At 36.3% G+C, this 21,976-nt stretch overlaps 1 long non-coding RNA gene across 2 annotated transcripts in view; it reads right to left on the minus strand.

Moving 5' to 3' along the window:
- LOC100341411 (uncharacterized) overlaps positions 1-7,482 on the minus strand; it is a 406,490-nt gene extending 399,008 nt beyond the window's left edge. For both annotated transcript variants that reach the window (XR_011386936.1, XR_011386937.1), the window contains exon 1: positions 6,272-7,482. This is a non-coding gene — a long non-coding RNA (uncharacterized lncRNA). The remainder of the gene's footprint in view (positions 1-6,271) is intronic.
- Between the last annotated feature and the right edge of the window lie 14,494 nt (positions 7,483-21,976).

Here is a 21,976-nt window from a genome sequence, read left to right on the forward strand (position 1 = left end):
TTATCCAGTCAAATGATGAAGTTATTTAATAAAATGGAAAAGACAAACAACATTGAAGAGAAAAAGGTTTTTTTTTTTAAGATTTATTTTATTTATTTGAAAGACAGAGTTACAGAGAGAGGTCGAGACAGAAAGAGGTCTTCCATCTGCTAGTTCACTCAACAGATGGCTGCAATGGCCGGAGCATTGCCTATCCTAAGCCAGGAGCTTCCTCCAGGTCACCCACGTGAGTGCAGGGACCCAAGGACTTGGGCCATCATCTGCTGCTTTCCCAGGCCACAGCAGAGAGCTGGATCAGAAGAGGAGCATCCGGGACTAGAAATGTTGCCCATATGGAATGCTGGTACTTCAGGCCAGGACTTTAACCCGATGCGCCACAGCACCGGCCCCAAAGAGAAAAAGTTTTGATAACTCTGCGAGTGAGATCCCAGTGGAAAGAACGGGGCCATCAAAGAAGGAGGTACCTTTCTCTGAAGGGAGGAGAGAACTTCCACTTTGACTATGACCCTGTCGGAATAAGATTGAAGTCGGTGAACTCAAAAGGCTTCCATAGCCTTGGCAACTCATGACTAGAGGCTCGGGAGATTACTGACGCCATAAACAAGAGTGTCAAATTGTTAAGTCAACAACAGGAGTCACTGTGTACTTACTTCTCATGTGGGATCTGTCCTTAATGTGTTGTCCAATGTGAAGTAATGCTATAACTAGTGCTGAAACAGTATTTTACACTTTGTGTTTCTGTGTGGGTGCAAACTGATGAAATCTTTACTTAATATATACTATATAGATCTTCCGTATATAAAGAAAATTGAAAATGAATCTTGATGTGAATGGAATGGGAGAGGGAGCAGTAGATGGGAGGGGTGCAAGGGGGAGGGAAATTATTGGGGGGGAAGCCACTGTAATCCATAAACTGTACTTTTGAAATTTATATTTACTAAATAAAAAAAGGAAAACAAAAACTCTAACAGATACAAAGAATACAAGACAAGCTGGCAACTGACTATATTTGGTTCTGGAACTTGGAACAAACCATCAATCACTTACTAATGTACTGATGTACAATTAAATTTATTCTTCATCCTATGTGCTATTTCCACAGAGCTTAATCACATGGAAATATTTATTGTACAACCACAGAAAAATTTCATCCACTCAGATGTTAAGTGGATTCCATTCCCATGAATACAATGTGTCCGATTTAACTGTAACATAGGATAACTGAAGCTTCTAACATACACAGAGGCATCTCTTACATAAACAAAGGGGTATACATATTTTTGTGTGAAAGCCAGTAAATTCCTTCAGAAAATAATACTTCCAAAATTATGACAACTTCAGTAAAATGAAAAAGTATTCCAAAATTTCAAGTAAGACTTCCCTTACAAATAGGCCAAAAAAAGTATAAATTGATTTACGATGGTGAGTAATATATAAATCCTTGATTAACAGCATAAACATCAACATAGTTGAAACATACCAATATGTAAACAATATAAAAACAAAATGAAAACCTCTACTTAATAAACATTGCATATAACATGATACTAGTTGGTCAGGACTTAAAATATTGTACAATCATTAGATTTACACATACATATTATAATAGTACAACTAACACACAAAAATGGTAAATATTTAACCTAGAAATACTTTTTATTGGTTTGTTTTTCTGATGCTGCTAAAAGAGGAATCAATAAGTGGTATACTACAGTAATTTACTGTATATTTACTTTAATAGGTTCATGGTTGGCATATCTTGATGTGATGACCAGATCAATTGTGTTACATTATCTATGAATTTGTATTTCTTAATAATTTACAGCATTATAAACGTGTGAAAAAACCTGGTAGAGATGCAAGTTAAGAATCATTTAGGGGGAGAAGGGTGAAAAATAAAGGAATAATAAAGGAGAAAAAGAAAAGGGAAGCAGGAAGGGATGGAGAAGGGAAAAGGAAGGAGGGAAAGAGGAAGGGAAGAAGAAAGGAAGTGGAGAAAGGGAGGGAAGTATCATTATAGTCTCAGAATTCTATGAACTACATGGAATCTGCTCTCTTTACATTAATATCACTTTAAGTTAGAATTGATGACAATTATGCTGTAGTAATTATCATGAGTTAACTGTGACCCTGAGAACCTGATATATTAAAAAATTCCTTTTAAAAATAAAAAAACATTCAAATATTAAAAAATCATTTGGTTGGGGCCAGCGCCATGGCTCATTTGAATAATCCTCTGCCTGCAGCGCCAGCATCCCATATGGGCACCGGTTCTAGTTCCAGTTGCTCCTCTTCCAGTCCAGCTCTCTGCCGTGGCCTGGGAAGGCAGTGGAGGATGGCCCAAGTGCTTGGGCCTGCACCCACATGGGAGACCTGGAAGAAGCTCCTGGATCTGGGCTTTGGATAAGTGCAGCCCCAGCCATAGCAGCCACGAAAGGAAGACCTTTCTCTCTGTCTCTCTGTCTATAATTCTACCTGTCAAATAAATTTTAAAAAATCATTTGTTTATAAAACTTTGTATTCATAATACATAACATACAGCCATATTTATAAATTACACTCATAAATGAAAAGCAAAAAAACAAGACTCACGATAATAAAATGGGCAGAGATGTAAACATGCTTGAGATCATTAATAGTGGGGAAATATAAATAAAAGCCACAAATAGATGCCATTTCATATCTGCCTAATGATTAGATTAGATTAAGATATCAAGAGCTAGTGAAGATGTGAAAGAGTAAAAATTCTCATATATTGTCAGGCTTGTGAAAAACTGTACAGCTAATTTGGAAAACTTTGGCAGTTTCATATACTTTTTAAGATTTATTTTATTTATTTGAAAGAGTTAGAGAGAGAGGTAGAGACAGAAAGACAGGTCTTCCATCTGCTGGTTCACTCCTTAGATGGCCTCAATGGGAGGAATCTGTGCCTCAGGGCTCTGACACCTGGCCTCTGAAACATTTTGCCCTTTCCTGGGATGTACCTAAGAGGAGGCTGCATGTTACTCACAGAACAGCAGAAGGTGGCTTACCAAATCTTGAACTATGACTGTCAAATGATGAAAAAGAATGTGTGTGCATGATCTGTGAAATACAGTAGTGTGTTTTGCCATGATTTATGCCAGTGCTATATAAAACTGTAAAATCTTAGGGCTTTGTATTTATACAACATTAAGCCCCATGATTCGTGCCTCAAGCTTGACGGGGCTAATTATTCCTTATCATTACTCATTTTCTGTTGCCAGTGTATAACTGCATTATTAATCACACATGACTTATCTGTTTCTTGATTCAAATCACTGTGGTATACCTGGTTCAGGTGACACAAATAGATTTTAGAATGGAAAGATATGTGAAACAGAAATTAAAGGATAGAAGAAAAATGAAAATGTTCTGGAAAAAAAATAAGTGAAAATGGATAAGTAAAAGGAGTGTTCTAATTTTTTAAAATAATCTCCTAATCTGTGTAAATCAGGAGGCAAATTAAATATTTGGAAAACTGCTATTTTATATTGTGCATCTTCTTTCAAAAATCACTGTAGAAAAAAATGGCTTTGACATACATTTGAGAAGCCCCTTCACTAGATGATCACTTAACACTGTGTGTACTACAATGAACATCTTGCTTCATTAATGTGCCTACAGAAAAACGCAAACTCCTATGAAGCCCTTGTTTCTGAGCTATGATCAATACAAGGGTCTAAGGTAGAAAAAGCATCAGCAGCAAAGGGAGAAATAAATGATGCCTACACTGTATGTAAGAATGGAACTACGGGGGCTGGCCCTGTGGCATAGTAGGTTAAGCCTCCACTTGCAGCACCTACATTCCAAATGGGTGCCAGGTCACATCCCATCTTCTCCACTTCCCATCCAGCTCCCTGCTGATGGCCTGAAAAGGCAATGGCAGATGGCCCTTATGTTTGGACTCTTACATCCACATGGGTGACCTGGAGGAATTTCTTGGTTCCTGGCTTCATTTTGGCCAATCTCTGGCAGTTGCAGCCATTTGGTGAGTGGGACAGTCGATAGAAAACCTTTCTCTCTTTTTTTCCCTCTCTCTGTAGCTCTACCTGTCAAATAAATAAAATCTTAAAAAAAATTGAATGATGACCACAATCTAGCAGGTAACCATTCTTAGAAGCCAATCCACATTTCTGCAACAGTTGGTTCAAAATGATCAGAACTTGGGCAATACCTTCCAGTTTCCTTATTTTTTACTTCCCTTTCCCATTAATTTTTCAAATCAGGATGAATTAGAGAAAGCTAACTATATGTCCTAAACCAAATGCATAGAATGTTGCATTTCTCTTTAGCCTAATTCCAGTTTTCCCACACCAACAACCTGTAGTCAGGACATTCGGGAAACACTCTGTCCTATCTCCTCTCTATAAAGTATTCCCACTTCCCTGTCTGCATTTGGTGCCCTGTTAAACAAAAGTGATACTGGCTAATACTGATGCTATATTAAGCTCTGAATAAATAGCCCATAATCGTTCTCATTTTGGTGGTCTTTATTTATTCCCACAAGGGACAAGCTAGAACCACAGATATAAACATACTCCAAAAATCAAACAGAAAATAGAATTAAAAGATACATTTATTTTGGTGCAAAAGCTTTTTGAAATCCATGAATTATAGTATCTCCTTCCATTCATTTCTCCCCTATTTATTTGAATGTGCAAGGAGGAGTGATAACTCAATAAAGATGACTCATAATAGCTAGTATGAAATTTAGGAGGAGAGTTAAAAAATTGAGTCAAGTAGTGTACTTTTTTTTAAAGGAAAGTGTGCTAATTACAACAGACAGGGTAAGCAAATTCAAGAAAAGAGTAAAAGCTGGAATTAGCATTTGATAGGCCTATTGACTATGAAAGAGCAGTTTTAAGTGCAATGAAAGGGAAACAAGGCAGAATGCCAATTATGATATAATTCAGAAGTGGAGGGTCTAGAGAGTGGAGTAAAAGGCTAATCATCTGACTGCAGTGCCAGCATGCCATATGGGCACTGGTTCGAGTCCCAGTTGCTCCACTTCCAATCTAGCTCCCTGTTAATGTGCCTAGGAAAGCAGCAGAAAAATGGTTCAAGTCCTTGGACTCCTGTACCTACATGGGAGACCTGGAAGAAGCTCCTGGCTTTGGCCTGGCCCAGCCTCAGCAATTATGGCCATTTGGGGAGTGAACCAGCAGATGGAAGGTCTCTCTCTCTCTCTTTCTCTCTCTCTTTCTCCCTCTTTCTCTCTTTGTACCTCTACCTTTCACATATAAATAAAAAAATCTTTAAAAAACAAAAAGTGGAAAAGTGGGAACATAGACTTAAAAATATGCATAGGACAATAATTAGATATTTTAAATGGTAGATGTCAGAGAACATGGTTTTGGATGGTGGGGAATATAGGCTTTAGGTATTGTTATAGTAGAGGTGAGAGACAAAGGTGTCTGATTGGAATGAATTTGAGGAGAAAAGACAGAAGATTATAAAGACAAGAATTGTGAAAATAATGCCTCTAATACTCAGACGACTCTTGTTCCTATAGGAGAATAAAACAGAGATACAAACTAACCAAGGGAAAAGTAAAATCAATGTTATATAAGGAAGGCACCTAGACAGAATTCTAATTCGAATCCTTTTATATCATTTTAAAGAGTTATTTATTTGAAAGGCAAAGTGAAGAGATAGGGAGACACACACACACACACGCACACACACACACACACACACACACAGAGAGAGAGAGAGAGAGAGAGAGAGAGAATATCTTCCAATTGTTAGTTCCCCATGTAACTGCAATGGCCGAGATTGGGTCAGGCTAAGACCAGGATCCCGGAACTCCATCTCGGCCTCCCATGTGAGTGGAATGGGCCCAAATACAAATCCTTGGACCTAACTTCTGCTGCTCTCCCAGCATATTAGCAGGGAGCTGGATAGGATGTACACCAGGTGATACCTGAATCGGTACTGCAATATAGGATCCGAACATTGGTATCTTAACCCAATGCACCACAATGCCAACCCCAAAGTACATTGTTTAAGACATAAAATCAAAAAAGTTTATAAACCCATGGATTAAACAGGCAGACATGGTTGGGGGTGGGGGTCACTAAAGATATATTGAGTCACAGAATGCCAAGGAATAGAGTGCACTTTTTCCTAGCATTGCAGATTACTACCCCAAACTCTAAACTGCAGTGTTGGTTTCTAAGTTGTGTTAGACAAAATTTACTCATTGCTGGTTAGAAACTGAGTTGACATTTTGAAGTAAAAGCAAACATACTTTAAGAAACAAGAAAATGTCTCAGGCTGCTGTTCGGCCCAGTAGTTAAGATGCCATTTGGTTGCCGGTATCCCATATGGAAGTGCCTACGTTTGAGGTCCACTCAACTTCTGGTCTCAGCTTCTTGCTCATGTGTACTCTGAGAGGTGACAGTTGGCAACTCAACTGCTTGAGTTCCGTCACCCATGTGGGAGACCCAGATTGAGTTTCCTGCTCCTGGCTTCAGCCCTACCAATTCAATTGGGGAGTGAAACAGGGTATGGAAGATCTCTTTCTGTCATTCTCTTTCTCTAATAAAAATAGATTTTTAAATAAAATGTCTTAAAAAGAAGATGAAGTTAAATTAGAATCCCTGCTGTGCTATTTACTGTCAGTGTAATTTGGGGTAATCACTTAACAATTTTAAATCTCACTTTTTCTCCTAGAAAAGAAGACTAGCAATTTGAACTCTAAGGGAAGACAATGTAAGGGAAATTATTAACATAACACTTGATTCAAAACTGTTTGTGAAAATGAGAGATTACTTCTAGTCTGATAAAATGAACTAATGCTGTTAATTTGGTTACTGCTTTTATACAAACATGTACATGTGTATACAACCACATACATATATTTATCTCAACAAGCAGGTAGTAAGGTAGGACAGGAGTTGTTATCTCCATTTTATACATATACAAGTGGATATTGAAAGTAGAGTGATATAAAGCAATTTGCCTAGGATCTGATATTTAATAATAAAAGCAGAACTCAAAGCCATAACTTCTCATTTCCTGAGATCTTGGAAGCCTTAGATTTGTTGATATGCTTATGAGATCACATTCTTCTAAGAAATTAGGGTATTTTCTCAATGGTTCCAGAAAATCTTCATTAACGTACAAAGAAATAGAGTCACAACCAAGGACCTCTGCTTAGAAATATTTATCCCTCAGACCAGTCTTGAACATCTTTCTGTAAATCAGAGCTCAGAAAGACATTTAAGGACCAACTGGTCTCTCTCTCATTTTGCATATGATTAAAAAATCCCCCAGTGTCCAGCCAGAGAGCTCCTGGAGCCAGGTTGCCTATCCAGTAAACATATCATTATATAAGCTGTGTATTATTTGTCAAATGTAATGTAGAAAATAGGTCCTGCTGAAATAATATGCCAGAGAAATAATTGACAAGAAATTGAGTAATGGTGTCTAACGGGAAAATTCTATTTATACTTATAATTTTAGATACTTATTATCCTTGTAGATATTTTCCATCTCTAAAAGAGCTTCTTTTCTATTAACCACTATCATTTAAGGTGCATTTATTCTTGACCTATAAACATTTTGCTGACATAAGCCAGCCATGTATTTTTAAAAAGATAAATGCATAGTGACACTAACTAAAGCCATGTAAAAATTTCTCACAAATATCTCTTAACTTGCATATTCTATTACTGAATTCACAGAACACTTATATAAAGCAATTAGTAATATTTCTATAGCTTACAAATATGTTAAACATGAATATACAATAGTTTATTAGTAAACTTAAAAAGTAAGTATTATGGCAGAATTTCATACCTTGAGTATTTCAGCACACTTAAGATACAATTTATGGGGCCAGTGCTGTGGCATAGTGGAGAAAGTTGTGGCCTGCAGTGCCAGCATCCTATATGGCGCCAGTTCGAGTCTTGGCTGCTCCACTTCCAATCCAGCTCTCTGGTATGGCCTGGAAAAGCAGTGGAAGATGGTCCAAGCCTTGAGCCCCTCCACCCAGATGGGTGACCCAGAAGAAGCTCCTCACTCCTGGTTTCAGATGGGCTCAGCTTCGGCAATTGGAGCCATTTAAGGTGTGAACCAGTGGATGGAAGACCCATCTCTCTTTCTCTTTCTCTTTCTCTCTGCTTCTGCCTCTCTGTAACTCTTCCTTTCAATTAAATAAATAAATCTTTAAAAATATAATTTGTAAGAATAACGAAGTTATATATTCTTCACTTTATTAACCCAGTAGATTAGAGCTTCAAGTATATAGGAAGTATTTGAGAACATACTAATCATATGCACAGAATGTGAAGACCAGTTACTTGCAGTCCAGAACTTAAATGTTTTCTAAAAACAGGAAAGGAAATTTTTTGAAGGCTAAAATACAGTGGACTATAGGAAAAAAAATGAAAGTTACTAAAAGAATGTAAATTCCAAGGAAGTAGAATTGGCTTTAATTTGAAAAGATAAATATATTAGCGAAAACTGTAACATGTACTAGACTAGTTCCCTTACCTCAAAAGCAAAAGGAAATAAGGTAAACATGGTTGTATCCAACTAGGCACTATTTAGAAGAGACAGCCAGTGCAAGCACATAACTTGTGCTGTCCCAAATAAGGCATATGGTTACTGGGGACATAATATATGCTCATTATCAAACCTATATCATGCTATTGAGAGATTTTTGAGAGGAGACTTGGAAATCTTTGATAAGGACTGGACATTCATCATAATTCTCTGGAGGAAATCTGCAGTGACAATTAAAACTAAAAACGCGATTCAGATAGATAACTGTTGAGCTGCCTAGGTAAGTGGCCACCCATTTTATTATGGTAAAGATATATATTAAAGCAGTCACTTTTGATTTTTTTCATGTTGTATGTAGCATAAGGTTTTTCAGATAAAATACTGATAGAGGAAATCTTACCAACACAGTTTTCTCATGCTTTGGATCCAAATTCATTAAATTCTTAGAAGAGATATCTAGGATGGGAAAATTACAGCAAGTAAGCTAAGATTTATGGTTGCCCAAATTAAATTTTCTTAAGGGACTCACACTTGAATTCAGTTACAGTGATATGACATACCACATAAAAGAGCATACAGCCATTCATTTGCCTTCTTTCCGGGGACAAAGCTCAGAGTGAGCTCTTGGAAAAAAATAACACTCTCATAGCATAATGATTCCTGAGTAAACGTTTCATAAACATTTCAAAACCAACACAGAAAGTTTGAAGTAAGATGAAATGATAATCGAGGAAATAGGAATCAACAAATCTTTTACACAAATCAGTAGCAGGTCCTGTTTGTAGAGTCCAGCAATTTTCAGTCCTCTTTCTCCTTCAGATCTCTGTACTTACTCAGAACAGTTGACCTGGTATTATTTCTTCCCCCAATTCGGTGGAATATCTATTTTTTTCCATGATTCTTCATTATACTGGCTCTCCTGAAGGCCTATGGGTAGTTCATTCCTTGATTCTATGTCAGTTCTACATTTATCATCTAATTCTTGAAAACCAGTAAGAATCTTTTCACTGCCAGTAATTTATTTTTCCTTTGAGAGTTAATACAATGAAGTAGAATGAAATGATGTAGGTTTTATATATGTATATTATATCAATTATTATATATAGATTTCTAAATGCATACATATATATGTGTGTGTGTATCTATATGGTATATATATATATATATATACATATGGTGGGTGAAAAATACAAACTAAATTTTTACTTATTTAAATTTCATTTTCTGGGCATAAATGTAAACTGTTTGGACAAAACTATTTTTTTTAAAGATTTTATTTATTTATTTATTTGAGAGGTAGAGTTACAGACAGTGAGAGGGAGAGACATCGAGAAAGGTCTTCCTTCCATTGGTTCACCCCCCAAAATGGCCGCAACATTCAGAGCTGTGCCAATCCGAAGCCAGGAGCCAGGTGCTTCTTCCTGGTCTCCCATGCAGGTGCAGAAGCCCAAGCACCTGGGCCATCTTCCACTGCTTTCTCAGGCCACAGCAGAGAGCTGGGTTGGAAGAGGTGCAGCCGGGACTGGAACTGGCGTCCATATGGGATGCTGGCGCTGCAAGCAGAGGATTAACCTACTGGGCCACAGCACTGGCCCCCCAAACTACATTTAAACTCGTCTTTCTTTTTTGCTAATCTACCTATGCCCTTAACTGCATGCATTTCAAAATAGGGTAGAACAGCAAACTAGTTTGGTCCTTGAGAATTGCTACCAAATTTAGCTCTACACTCTAATTCTTAATCTCAGAAATATTTTTAAGCTAAGAGGTTAAAACCTATCCAATTGATTTTACTACTTCGCTCATAGCTTTTCTTCAGTTTCAGTTCTTATAACACTATGTACTGAAATTAGTTCAGGTTCTCCTGCTGAGTTCTATGTATTCCTTTACAGAGCAACACTGACACTTTACACTCTCTATTAACAGAACCCTGTGTCTGTTATTTGGAACCAGATGTTAGAGGACGTTCTGGAGGCCTTTAACCACAATGATTCAGTCTTATATCCAAGTATCACCTGCAGAACACAGTCTGAGACTGAGAAGATTCTGTACTTACAGAGCTGCTAAAATGAAATCTGTACCTGAAGCTTTCCACATAATTCTGTTATTAAGATTGAGATTCAGTCATGCATTTATTCCAATTTTCCCATCAAAATGTCCTGACAAAACATAGGAGATAGCCTATGCCCTTTCAGGGTGAGCCAGAGCAGAGTCTAGAGCAGCCCAACACCAACAATGTATCTTAGAAGTCCTATATTTTATGTTAAGATACTTTGGAAATTTGCATTGTACTCCATAATGTATTTCTCTGTTGTAGAAGCAAATAGGATATTTTTAATTATTCTGCATTGAGCGAAATAGGGTATACAGGCAGACAGTTGTGTTTCTATTAACACAGTGTCATATTCCCTTGGACTTATGAGCACACTCTAGAAGCCCAAGTTGATGGCCACTCCATTGAGAGAGATACTATCAAAATCTCATTGCAAGAAGTCTTTAGAAAGAGATATTGTGAAAATATATTATTGTTGAATAACACTAAGTTCTACAGATATTTTTTGGTGAAGTCAAACTGTTTACAACAGGTAAGAGGTTCCCCCCCTCCAAGGGCATTGTTTCTAAGAAGGATAATATGAATGTTTAAAAACTTTCTTGTCTTTACTAAACTAACATATTCTTTTGAATCACTATAGATAAAATGAGATAAGCCAATACTTCCTGATCCCCAAGACTGCGACTTTCAAATCGATCCAAAGTTCCTGAAATTATTCTTATGAAGATCTGAATGCCAATGACAGTACATATCACCCATGACACTGAGCTAAGTAAGTCACCTGACAGCAGGAGTCTAAGTCTTTGCTTTTTAAACATTCCATTGTTTTCTGCATTCAAAATCAGTGTTTCATCGAACATGCTATTATTTGTAGACATATTATTCTTTCAGAAAAGATCTAGTAAGCATGAGATATTCTAAATATTTAGTGTCATTACAATAAAAGGATACCCATTCTCACCACTGCTATTCAATATAGTCCTGAAAGTTTTATCCAGAGCCCTTAGGCAAGAAAAAGAAATCAAAGGGATACAAATTGGGAAGGAGGAAGTCAAACTACCCCTATTTGCAGATGACATGATCCTATATATAGGGAATCCAAAAGATTCTACTAACAGACTATTGGAATTCATAGAAGATTTGGTAAAGTGGCAGGATATAAAATTAACATACAAAAGTCTATAGCTTTTATATACACACAACGCCTGGAATGAGAAAGAATTTCTAAGATCAATCCCATTCAAAGTAGCTACAAAAAAATGTAAAAAACTTGGAACAAATTTAACCAAAGAGGTAATGAAAATTACAAAACATTAAAGAAATAAAGAGAAGACAAAAATGGAAAAATCATTCTTGTTCATGGATTGGAAGAATAAATATCAACAAACTGTCCATATTACCAAAAGCAATTTATAGATTCAATAGGATCTCAATCAAAATACCAGCTATATGGAAGCTCATGACAAGAGCCTCGGGTGATTACTGACGTCATAAATAAGAGTGTCAATTGTTAAATCAACAATGGGAGTCACTGTACACTTTCTCCCCAAGTAGGTGTACTATGCAAATTAACAGTAAAACTACTACTCAAACAGTACTCTATACTTTGTTGATCTGTGTGGGTGCAAAAAAAAAAAAAATACCAGCTATATTCTTCTCAGATCTAGACAAAAAATGCTAAAATTCATATGGAAATATAAGAGACCGTGAGTAGATAGAGCAATGTTATATAACAAAAAGAAAGCTGGAGGCATCAGATTTTAAGAAATACTACAGGGCGGTTATAATTAAAATAGCCTGTAACTGGAAAAAAAATGGTTATGTAGACCAATGGAACAGATGTAGAAACTCCAGAAATCAACCCATGCATCTATAACCAACTTGTTTTTGACAAAGGAGCTAAAAATCAATCCCTGGGGCAAGGACAGTCTCTTCAACAAATGCTGCTGGGAAAACTGGATCTCCATGAGCAGAAATATGAAGCAAGAGTGCTACCTTACACATTATAAAAAATCCACTCAAAATTGATTAAAGACCTAAATCTCTGATCCAATACAATCTAATTACTAGAGAATATTGGAGAAGCTCTGCAAGACGTTGGCATAGGGAAAGATTTCTTGGAAAAGACCCCAGAAGCATAGGTGATCAAAGCTAAATTTTGCAAATGGAATTATATCAAGCTAAAAATCTTATGCACTGCCAAAGAAACACTCAGCAAAGTGAAGAGGCAACCTAGAGAATGGGAGAAAATATTTGCAAACTATGCAACTGATAAAGAATCCGTAAAAATTGCAAGAAACTCAACAACAATAAAACAAACAATCCAGTGAAGCAATGGGCAAGGACTTGTACAGACATTTTTCAAGAGAGGAAATTCAGATGGCTAAGAGATACTTGAAAAAATGCTGAGGATCCCTAGGCATCAGGGAAATACAAATCTAAACTACAATGAGATTTCACCTCATCCCAGGTGGAATGGCTCTCATACAGAAATCAACAAATAATAAATGCTGGCAAGGATGTGGTGGAAACAGCACCCTAATCCACCATTGGTGGGAATGTTAAAACTTGTGTAGTCACTTTGGAAGACAATATGGAGAAACCTTAGAAATCTCGATATAGACCTACCATATGACCTAGCTTCCCACTCCTGAGAATAAACCAAAATGAAATGAAGTGAGCATTTGTCCATTGCAGCTCAATTCATAATTGTTAAGATATGGAATCAACCAAGATGTCCATCAACTGAAGACTGGTTAAAGAAATTATGATATAGATAATCACTATGGAGTACTACTCAGCTGCAAAAAAAAAAAATGAAATTCTGTCATTTGCAACAAAATGGATGCAACTGGAAACCATTATACTTCGTAATATAAGCCAGACCCAAAAAGACAAATACCATGTTTTCCCTGATTTGTGGTAATTAATAGAGTACATGAAAGGTAATATATAGAAGTGAAATTGACATTTTGAAATTTGATGATTATTTACAGCCCTTATCTTGACTGTTGAGGAAAAACTTTTTTTTCTTCACACTATTTGTTGAACTCTTTACTTTGATAGGGTTAATCATATGAGTATAAAGTTAACTGAAAAAAGATCCTTGTAAAAATTAAGAGTGGGAACAGGAGAGGGAGGAGAAAGAAGGGTTGGAGCACGGTGGGAGGGAGGGTAGGATGGAAATTATCACTGTGTTCCTGAATCTGTATATAGGAAACACATGAAATTTGTACATCTTAAATATTATTTAAAAAATATTGTTAAGGGGCTGGTGCCGTGGCTCACTTGGTCAATCCTCCGCCTGTGGCGCCAGCATCCCATGTGGACACCAGATTCTAGTCCCGGTTGCTCCTCATCTAGTCCAGCTCTCTGCTGTGTCCCAGGAGGGCAGTGGGGGATGGCCCAGGTGCTTGGGCCCCTGCACCCGCATGGCAGACCAGGAAGAAGCAGCTGGCTCCTGGCTTCTGATCGGAACAGTGCCGGCCATGTCGGCCATTTGGGGGTGAACCAATGGAAGGAAGACCTTTCTATCTGTCTCTCTCAATATAACTCTACCTGTCAAAATAAATAAATAAAAATATTGTTAAAATAATAACATATCCATGTTTTAATATTCTGAATAAAAGAAAACCAATGGTACTCTTCACTTGAGAAAACTTATTATATTATATACTTAGTAATGATTCAAGGCTTAAGGAACAATCTCATTTCTTTTAGATTTTAAATCAGGACCGTCAGGATACAAAATTTATTTCTATGGCAACTTCAAGCTAATACTTTAATCTTTCTAGTTCATACTCATTATGCTCTTTTCAATAGTATTAAAATAGATCATATACCTCTATTGATTGAATTGACTAAATTTATGAGGAAAAACTTCAGTATTTTAAAGCTATAGTTTATAATCTGAAATTGGCAGAATATTATTATATAGGAATATGTCAATGGATGCTCAAAATTAACAAAAACATTTTAAATAGAGAATTCTAATATTCAGCATTTGAAATTGTGAGTTTAAAACTTCTCTGAACTTCTAAGAGCCAAATGATTTGCTCTATTTTGGGGAATCCCACAGGAGTCCCCAAAGAGTTACAGAGCACCATTAACCCAAACAGAAAAAGAAAAAACAAAACCAGAATGGAGTTACTTAAGCTAAGTAAAGCCAAAATAGAGTGACTTGAGCTAAGACCACTAAACACCAGGAGCTGCCTAGACCATCTATCAAGACAGACACAGGTGGTGAGGCCTGATAAGGACTGGGGGACACTACATCATAAAAAGAAGCCAATCAGCTGGCTACTACAAACTTCACTCCTGCTACTATACCATCATTGATCACACCTAGACACCAACATCTGGGTGGTGACACCCCAGAAGATGAGCTTGTGATCGGTGACACCCCAGGGCACCTTTACTGCCCACCTACCCCAGAGGGAGGATAAAATGACAAGTGTCACAACTGCTCTTCATCTTCTCAGGGATCATGGCTCAGTACAAGTAAAACTGCCCGAGTCTTCCTGACTGAAGCTCTGCTCGCCACTCTGCTGGAGCCTATCTCACCTGGACCTCTGATCAGCCTGCTGCCAGACCTGACATTGGAGCTGGACCAGACCTCTCATCAGGGGACCTCTCCAGCTCCTCGGCCTTGCCGTCTGTCTGGGAATTTCGAGGCTACTGCCCAGAGTGCCAGTCATCCCACGACTCCTTCCCGTAAGTGACTGTTCTGAGATCCGTCTCTCCGAGTGGTAACGGAGACTTTGGACTCTAAAGTTTGGACTTTGACTTCTTTGTGACCGTGAAACGAGCCTTGAAAACACAGCATTCATATTACACACTTAGCCATGAGTGTTTAGACTGGTTATGCTTTTATGCTTTTTATGCTTTATACTTATTAAGATTGCTAGGTACTTCTGAAAATTGCCTTATTCCTAGATGTGTGTTATGACCTATAGACTCATGAAATATTGAGTGATATTGACCTTTAGATGTGTACCTTATATACACATATATATACATATATGGATATTGATCACTGAATAATAAGTTATATTAAAAAGACTATCACGATTCTGTGTGATTCTTCCCCGTGCTCCAACACGTCACATTAGCCTTGTCGAGCTGTGTGACAAGTGGCACTCACTGGTAGCTTTGGGATCCGCAAGGAGGGAAGGCCTACACTTCCGGGAATGGAGAGGCCTACTTCCGGGGAAGAAAGTCCTTGTCAAGGTCCCTGTGGGTGCCTAAAGGTCAACCAATGAGCATCAGACCTGCCTCAACCTTTAACTCCCATGCCCTGAATCTATAAAAGGAGCTCTCCCAATCTCTGATGAGCGACTTCTCTGGCCCCCGCTCTGTTGGGACTGGTGAACCTCACCCAGGAGAAGAACCCCAAAAAAAGCCTGTGAATTGATTGATTCATCTGCCTGGGAAGATTTGTTACGTGCCGGACACCTTACACTGACAACATCTATGAAACTCAGAAATCAACAGTATATTTAACTATTTAAAAAGGCCACTTCAGAATCACAGATGTTTACACTTCAGGTCATCTAAAATATGTTTTTAATGCTGAGAAACTCATAGCAGTCCCCTAAGATCAGGAACAAGACAAGGATGCCATTTCTCAGACCACTTTTCAATACCAGAAGTCTTAGAAAATGTGATAAGAAAAGAAAAATAAATAAAATGGATAAATATTGTAAAGGAAGAAGTAAAAGTATATTTATTTATAGATGATATGATTGTCCATGTAAAAAATTTACAAGAAGCCATAAAATGTCCTGGAATTAATAAATGATTATAGTAAAATTGCTAGAACTACTTTTAATATATGAAAGTCACTTTCATGCAAAAACAGAAGTGAACAAGAGTTTGAATTTGGTGGTTTCTAAATATAAAACCTGGGACACAGTCCATGAAGAATTGATAAGCTAAATTTCATTAAAATTAAAATTTCTTTTCTTCAACAGACACTGTCAATTTCATGAAAAAACAACTGACGGACTGGGAAAAATATTTGCAAGTTGTATCTAATAAAAGCCTGTTTTACAAAATACGAAAGATATCTTAAACTTCAATATTAAGAAAACTGACAACCCAATTAACAAACAGCACAAATATCAAAGACAGCCTGTCAATGAGATGTGTAATATCAAATGAGCATATGAAAGATGTTCATTATGTTCTATCATAACCAAAATGCAAAAATAAACACCAGCAATAAATACTACTGCACACCTGTTAGATTGGGTATAACTGGCAAAACCAATGGGTGAAGAGGTAGAGCAACAGGAACTCTCATTCATTTGTAGTGGGAATGCATACTGGGGCAGCCACATGCGGAGACAGTTTGATGTTCTGTTATAAAACTCAATGTACTGCTACTATGGGGTTCAGAATCTGTGCTTCCTGGTATTTACCCAAAGGAGCAAACTTACATATGACTTATGTCCACACAAAAAAATCAGAAAAAAATGTTTATAAAACTTTACTTATAATTGCCAAAACTTAGAAGCAACTAACTTGTCCTTTTCTAGCTATTTGATTAAATAAATGGTGGTACATCTAGACAATAAAATATTATTCCATATGAAAAGGTAACTAGCAATCAAGCCATGAAAAGAAATGGGAGAAAATTAAATGCATATTTCTAGATGATCGACACTATCGTGAAATAACCATAAGTCACGTAATTCCGATTATATGACAATGTGGGACAGAAAAATTATGGAAAAAATAAAGATTATCAGAGGTTTAAAGAATTTCTAGGGAAGGTGAAGATGAACAGGTGAAAAAGAGGGTTTTAATGCAGTGAAACAACTCTAAATAATATTATAATGATGGTACAGGTCATTTTACGAATTCATCTAAACCTGCAGAATATAGAGAGAACTCCTGTAACTCAACAACAACATCAATAACAAAAAACCCAAACAATATATTTTAAAAATGGCCAAAGTACTCAAATACAACTTTCTTCAAAAACATACACAAATCATCAGTAATCACATGAAATACATTCAATATCAGTAATAATTGCGAAATTTAAAACAAAACTTTGAGAGATATCTCATCATATTTATTAGGATAGCTATAAAAATTGGACAGTAACAAATGTTGCCAATGATGCGGAGAATTAGAGTCTTTATTCAATGGTGTTAGAAATGTAAAATGAAAAGTGACAGAGCCACTGTAGAATGCAGTATAGCAATTTGACAGGACATTAAAAATATAATACCCATATAAGCCAGCAATTTCACTCTGAAGTATAAACCCAAAAGAATTAAAGACAAGGTCACTGGGGATATATGTATGACCATGTTCATAGTCATAGTAACATTATTCATACTAGCTAAAATGAAAAAACAATCTAAGTGTCTACTGATAAATGAATACACAAGCAAAGTGGAGTATATGCATATAATGGAATGCTAAAGGAAATATTGCTTTTAAAAGCAAGGAGATTCTGAAGTATATGAAAACCTAGAAGAACCTTGAAAACATTATTCCAAGTGAAATAAACTAGTAACAAAAACACAAATACTGTATTATTTAATTTATATGAGGAAAATAGAGTAGCTAAAATCATGCAGCTGGAGAGTGTGAAAACAAGAAGTTATGGTTTCCTTGGTACCAAATTACAGTTTTACAAGATGAAAAGGTTTAATGAAGATAAGAGGTAAATACTAAAGGTCATTATGAATGTATTTAATATCGCTGAACTGTACACTCAAACATTAAGACAGTAAACTTTGTTCATGTATTTTACCACAACCAAATAAATTTAAAAGGCTGTAGCAAGCACATGTCCATCAACAAATAAATGGATACACAAAATACTAAATACACATACACAAACATACATACCATATTGTGTATCTTACATACATATTTAAATCACAATATATGTGACAAAATTTATCACATTTAATTATATATGTGCTATAAATATTGCATTTTGCTTATTCAGTCATAAAGTGAGTGAAGTACTGATATGTGTTACAAAATGAATGAACTTTGAAATCATTATGCTAAGTATAACAAGCCAGACACAAGAGATCACATAGTATATGACTTCAATTCTATGAAACATACGGAATAAACCAATCCATGCAGACAAAACAAAGAGGGGCTCTTAGCTTGGGTTAAGCAGATGGAGGGATAGGAAACAACTGCCTAATGGGTACAGGGTTTCCTTCCGGGGAAAGAATGCTTTGGAATTAGAGTTGGTTGTACAACACCATGACTGCTCTAACTGCCACTAAGTCGTTCGCTTACAAATGGTTAGTACTATGCTATGTGAATGTCAAAAAGAAAAGTATCAAGTTTTTAAAAATGAAAAAGAAGCATAATGCTCACTTGAATGTCAAAGACCTGAGCTTTCACCTCAGGCTTTAATGCTTATTACTCCAGAAAATATCTTGTTCCCCAAACTGAGATGCAGTTTTTCTCTTTTTATTATTGAATTTTATTTTATTCTTAGCTAATACATAAAAATTGTACATATTTATGGGGCACACTGTGATATTTTGATACATGGGCAAACTGTATAATTTTCAAATTAGTGAAAAATGTCTATCTCCTCATACATTGTTTCCTTATAGTAAAAACATTCAAAATCTTTTCTTCTAAATGTTCCTGTTTTTTTAGAAAATTATTACTGATAGCCCCCCTAATATGCAATACAAGAACTTCTTTCTCCTATCTAACTATAACTTAGTACTGATTATTTTCCTTCTGCCTCGAAGTCCTCTGCTTTGTATACTTTATTGATCTGCTGTTTACCTCCATAGGAAATCTAGTCTGAACTCCAGGGTATAATAAGTTCTCTTGTTTTAAATCTCACACTGGTATGCATATATTTGAATAGCAGTTCTAATCACATTGTATGGAAATTATCTATTTGCACACTTATCGCCCCAAAATGCCTTTAGTTATTTGAAGGCATGGATTTTATCTTAGTTAAGTTTGCAATTACAGCCCTTCTACATTACCTGGTGTCTTAATTCAGGTTGCTAGAAGAGAATACCATAGACTAGGTGGCTTAAGCAAACTCATTTACTTCTCATAGTGCTAGAGACTGGAAGTCCAAGATCATAGTGCCTGAGCATGGCTGGATTTTGTGGAGAGCCTTTCTCCTGGCTTGCCAAAGCCATATTCTTGTGCTATCCTTATATAGAGTGAACTAGCTAGCTCTGTGACCTCTTCTTCATAAGAGTTTCAATGTGTTCATGAGTACTCCACTTTCATGATCTAATTAATCCCCAAAGATCCCCACTTCATAATACCATCATTTTGATATAGGCAGCCAGATAGGATTAAATAGATTAGAGCTGGAAGACCATGCCCCCTGTGTGATCTCAAGGCCCTATCTGACCTCACCTGGACACCCACCTGCCAATCAGACTACATAATCACTCCTCTTTGGAAGTGGATAAAAGGCCTGGAGCATGGTGGGCCCCCACCTTGCTGTCTGCACCTCTGGGCATGGGGCCCTCTGGCTGCCTGCTCTCTGCTTTCCTGCCTGCATGCTTACTCAACGTGGCTCTTGGCCTGCTCTCTGCCTGGAATGGACCCAACCTATGCTTCTAGACTTTTTTCTCTCCTAAATAAAGCCCAAATTTTCCTATGCACAACTTTCACTGAATAAGACGTTAGAAACTCACCATATCACCTGGTTTATTTTGAGCTGATATTCAGAATTCTTATCTGAATAGATGGCAAGAACCCACCAATATTATTAATATTAAAATTATTAATAAGGCTGGCTGATATCAATACTGGGATTAAAGAGTTTTGGAGGGATACAGGTATCCTAACTGTTCTACTTGTGGTAGACAGGCAGTGAGGGAGAGATGGAGGGTGCAGATTAAGAGGGAGAAAGAGAATGAATAATAAAGACATAAAATATAAATCAAACAAGGGAGAAGTCAGGGATCAATAAATGTGAGTGTAAATACTGAGCTACCTGGTAGAAATTGCACGCCAGCTGTTGCCTGAAAATCGTTACTTTGGAAGCAAATCTAAAAGCAGGTTTTCAGTGTCAACTGAATATTCCCTCAGAACTGCTATGGTAGTAATTTCATTTATTTCAGGTAGGAACTCTGAGTACATTTGAACAATATACCATCAGAGATAAGATTCAAACAAGGAAAGGAAGTTTGGGTCATTCTTTTAGTAAAACTTATAGTTGGATTCTAGTACTTTCTAAATATATCAACTTATCTCACTCTTTTTTAGTTTGTGTCTATTATGGTTTGACCATTGTTCATCCTTTTATTTCTCCTTGGTTTTGACTGAAAAATTCAATGCAAACATACATTGTCCAACTAATAGTGAAAAAATCACTACCCTAAACCAGGATAAACAGAAATGATAAAGTATTTTGTAGCATATATAATTTAATTTTCTCCTCTCAATAATTAATTGTATTAGTTAAAGTTTATCTCCAGTGTATAGCCAATCTACTGAGGCTCAGTGAAATCTAGTGTTTCTTGAGGTTTGAGGTAATCAAATGAATAAGTGGTAAAGGCAGAGCTGAACTTAAGTGGATTTTGCCACTAGTTGCCACATAACATTGAAAAATTAGCACATTCAGAAATTTTTAAAGATTAAGGACTCATAGAGGAATAAACTAGAAGGGATAGAGAGGTAGACACATGATAAAGTTACTCTTGCATCTCTTTGGTTTATTAAAACAGTCACAGGTTACCAACTTCAATTTGAAAGAAAGCTAATATGTTTGCATAACAATTAAACATTGTCTTTGGAATCAGAAAAATGTGTAATTGAATACTAAATTTCCATTTACTAGTTGGGTAAACATATGCTACCTGAATAACTTATTTTTCATTGTCATTGCATTTCCTCATTTTCCCATAGTGATAACAGTCGCCATGTTATAAGGCCATTAAGATCAAATGAGGTAATACGTGAAAGTACCTCACATATATTCGTGCTCAGTAAATTTAATTTTATTTCATATAATGACACAAATTTCATTTCATTTTTAAATTTAGAATAATTTCAAAATGTTAATCTTAAGATATTTTCTGAATTTTCTTAAAAGCTTTTCAATACACATAAAATCAACACAAGAATAAAAATAAATTTGTGATTTGTGCTTGAGAGGAAGGATAATCCAGGATCTCTTCCACATAAGAAAGGGAAGAAACATTTTAATTTAATTCAGAATAATTAATGAATTCAGCTTTTTAAAAATAATTTTATTTTAAAAACAGAAATAAAATGTGTTTGATAAGTAATGTATTTCTACATGAGCAGATGTATTCATTCACCTATTCACACATCAAAAGGGATGTAGAACATTTTTAATTTTCCTTCAAATACAATTGTATGCATGAATTTTGCTTCTAATACTAATATCTTCAG

This window comes from Oryctolagus cuniculus, chromosome 2 (genome assembly GCF_964237555.1).
Source record: "Oryctolagus cuniculus chromosome 2, mOryCun1.1, whole genome shotgun sequence".
Taxonomy (NCBI): Eukaryota; Metazoa; Chordata; class Mammalia; order Lagomorpha; family Leporidae; genus Oryctolagus; species Oryctolagus cuniculus.